General features: G+C 40.8%; 1 long non-coding RNA gene across 1 annotated transcript in view; it reads right to left on the reverse strand.

Annotated features, from left to right (window-relative positions):
• The window catches only part of LOC102499238 (uncharacterized), a 25,652-nt gene that overhangs the window by 5,742 nt on the left and 15,845 nt on the right, over positions 1-4,065 (reverse strand). The window lies entirely within an intron of this gene.

Here is a 4,065-nt window from a genome sequence, read left to right on the forward strand (position 1 = left end):
TTTGACCAGTGGGGAGGGGGGGAGTGAGAAAGCAACACCACCTGCTGGACCCCATATTTTCTTTTTAAAGTTTATTTATTTTTTTAATTTGTTATAGGTAGGGCTGACAGGTGGCATGATGGTTAAGGGCACTGGACTCCCACATGGCCGACCACGGTTCAAGTCCTAGACCTAGCAGCTTGCTCTCTCACTTTCCCTCTCTCTTTTTCTCTCTCGCCCTCTCCATCTCTAGTCAAATGAAAATGAAATAAATTCATGAATAAATAAAGTTAGAAAATTTTGTTCTAGAGCACATCTGCTCACCAGAGAGAAAGAAAGAGAGAGCAAGCTGCCAGGTTCAGGATTCAAACTGCAGCCAGCCAAATGGGAGTCTAGGGCCTTAACACTACACCACCTGCTGGTGCTTATTTTTTAACTCTTAGCCATTCTGCCTGAGATTAAGTGGTATTTCTTTTTCTTTTTTTCTTTTCCCCAAAAAATGGGCATTAATGAACAGGAAACTGTATTCTTCTTTTTTAGAATTATTTAACTTTATCTATTTTATTTTGACCAGAGAGGGACAGAGTGAGAGGAAGAGAAAGCAAGCCACCAGGTCCAAGACTCGAGCCACAGCTGGCCACATGAAAGTCCAGTGTCCTTAACCACCATGCCACCTGTTGGCCCCTCATTGTGATTTTGATTTGCATCTTTAAGATAAGGGATGTTAAACATTTTATCATATGCTGTTTGACTGTTTATATGTCTTCCTTAGACAGTTCTGTTAAGCTCATTTGCTCATCTTTTAATTGGATTGATTTTTTTTTTTCGGGTAAGCCATTTGAGTTCCCTGTGTTTTCTAGTTATCAGTCCCTTATTTGAGATACAGTCTGAAGATATATTCTCCCATTCTGAGTATTGCAGATTCACTCTATTTTTTCATTTTGCTGGGCAGAAGTGGCTTTTCTTAGAATTGTTTAATTTTATTTATTCATTCATTCGTTTTAATTTGACCAGAGAGAGACGCACAGAGAAAGAAAGTGAGAAAGCAAGCACCAGGTCCAGTACTAAAACTGTGGCCAGCCACGTGGGAGTGTCCAATGTTTTAGCCATCATGCCACCTGCTGGCCCCAGGGCAGAAGCTCTTTAACCTATGTTGTCCCACTTGTCTATTTTTGGGATTATTGCCTGTGTTTTGGGGATCTTATTCAAGAAGTTTTTGCCTACTCTGATGCCTTCAAAAATGTCCCCTGTGTCATTCACCAGTAGTTTTATAGTTTAAGGTCTTAGATTTAGATCTTTGATGCACTTTGAGTAGATTTTAGTTAAGGTGAGAGATATAGGTACACTTTCATCTTTCTGCAGGTAGATACCCAGTTTTTCCAGCACCATTTGGTAAAGAGATTTTTCTTTTCCTCACTGGACTGTCTTTGACTTCTCTGGTACCCTTTGTCAAAAATCAGTTGGCTGTATGTTTTGAGGTTTATTTTTGGGAATCTCTATTCTGTTCCATTGGTCCACAGGCCTATTTTTGTGCCAATACTATGCTGTTTTGATTATTATAGCTTTGTAATATATTTTGGGGTCAGGAAGTGAGATGCCTCCTCCTCCACACTTCCTCTGGCAATACAGGATCTTTTATGATTCCAGAAATATTCTATGATTGTTTTTTTTAAACCTGAAAAATACCTCTGGTAACTTGACTAGAATTTCATTAAATTTGTAGATTAATTTGGATAGGACTAACATTTTTATTACATTAATTCTTCCAATTCAGGATGGCATGACTTTTCACTTTTTTTGTGTCATTTCAATTTATTTTTTAGGCGTTTCATAGTTAAGACCGGCAGGTGGAACAGGGGTTAAGGATGCTGGACTCCCACATGGCTGACCACGGTTTGAGTCTTAGACCTGGTGGTCTGCGTTCTTACTTGGCCTCTAATTCTCTCTCTCTCTGGTCAAATTGAAATAAATTAATTAAGTTGAATAAAATAATTCTAAAAAAATATTTTCAAAGTTTTCCCTGCAGAGGTATTTGACTTCTCTGGTTAGGTTTATTCCTAGGTATCTTATATTGGGTTGTCTAGAAAGTCATGATGCATTTTTGCATAGAAAAGCAGAAAAATAGGTCATGACTCTCCCAACGACGTAATACTTTTTGTGGCTATTGTAAATGGGATTGCTTTCTTCAATTCTACCTCAGACTGCTCCTTATTTGTGTATAGAAATCCTATAGATATTTGTAAGTTGATTCTGTATCCTGCCACTTTACTGTATTTATTTATCACTTCCAGGTTTTTGTGGATTCTTCTGGGTTTTTTATATATTTGATCATGTCATCTGCAAACAGAGATAATTTCACTTCTTTCTCTATTTGAATCTCTTTTATTTTATTCTTTTGCCTGACTGCATTGAGTAGAACTTCCAGTACTATATTGAAAAAGAGTGGAGAAGGTGGACACCCTTTTCTTGTTCCAGTTTTTAGTGGAAAAACTTTCAGCTTGGGCCAGCAGGTGGTGTGGTGGTTAAGAACCTGGACATTCCCACATGGCAGATGACAAGTTTGAGTCCTGGACCTGGTGGCTTGCTTTTTCACTTTCCTATTCTCAGTGTGTCTATCTTCTGGTCAAAGTAAAATGAAAGAATGACGGGGGCCAACAGGTGGTGTAGTGGTTAAAGGCACTGGACTCCCATATGGCTGACCACAGTTCAAGTCTTGTACCTGGCAGCTTCCTTTCTTGCCTTCTCTCTTTCTCTCCCTGTATCTCACATTGGTCAAATTAAAAACAATAATCATAAATAAAATAAAGGAAATAATTTTTTTAAAAAAATAAATGAATACAGGACCAGCAGGTGGCATAATGGCTACATTGCTAGACTCCCATGTAGTTGACTGCAGTTTGAGTCCCGGACCTGGTGGCTTAAACTCATGCCAGGCACGTGTGCGTGCATGTCCAAGATCCCAAGAGGAGAATGGAGGAGAAGGGATTGTGGCATGGCCACCCCCTCTGGTGGTGAGTGAGAAAGCAAGCTGCTAGGTTCATAATTAGAATCACAGTCAGCCATGTGGGAGTCCAGCTGCCTTAATCACACCACCTGCTGCCCCCCTCTTTTTTTAAATGAGAGATTTTTTTTGCCATAGGGTGTGTGTGCTTGCCAGAGAGACAGAGAATGACAGAGAGATAGAGAAAAGTCACCTCCAAGGGGCAAAGGCCATGTCACAATCCCTTCTCCTTTCTCCTTGCAGGATTTGGGCATGCACACACAAACATCTGGCATGAGTGTGAAGCCACCAGATCCAGATCTTATACTGCAGTTGGTCATTTTGGAGTCCAGCAATGTAATCGTTACACCATCTACTGGTCTCTGAATAATTTTATTTATTTATTAAAACAAACAAACAAACAAACAAAAACATTTAGGGACCAGCAGGTGGCATAATGGTTACGTCATTGAACTCCCATGAAGTTGACCATGGTTTGAGTCCCCCACCCAGAGGCTTAAAACTCATGCCAGGCCCACGTGCATGCATGCCCAAAATCCTGAGGAGAATCGAGGAGAAGGGATTGCTATGTGGCCATCCCCACCAGGGGTGATTTCTCATTTTCTGTCTCCGTCTTTGGCAAGCACACACACCCTATAGCAAAAATCTCACACTATTGAAAAAAAAAATTATTGCAACCAGCAGATGGCATAATGGTTACGTCACTGGACCCCCATATAGTTGACCATGGTTTCAGTCCTGGACGTGGTGGCTTAAACCTCACACCAGGCACATGTGCATGCATGCCCAAAATCCTGAGAGGAGAATGGAGGAGAAGAGATTGCAGCATGGCCATCCCCCAGGAGGTGATTTCTTGCTTTGTCGCTCAATCTCTCTGTCTCTCCAGCGAGCACATGCACCCTATAGCAACAATCCCTCTAATAAACAAATAAAATAAAAAATAAATAGAAAAATAATTTTTTTTGGAGAGGTTTTTCACTATAGGGCGCGTGCGCTCACCAGACAGACAGAGAGAGACATAAGAGACAGAAAGTGAGAAATCACCCCCCAGGGGGGATGGTCATGCCGCAATCCCTTCTCCTCCA

This window comes from Tupaia chinensis, unplaced genomic scaffold (genome assembly GCF_000334495.1).
Source record: "Tupaia chinensis unplaced genomic scaffold, TupChi_1.0 Scaffold000057_1, whole genome shotgun sequence".
NCBI lineage: Eukaryota > Metazoa > Chordata > Mammalia > Scandentia > Tupaiidae > Tupaia > Tupaia belangeri.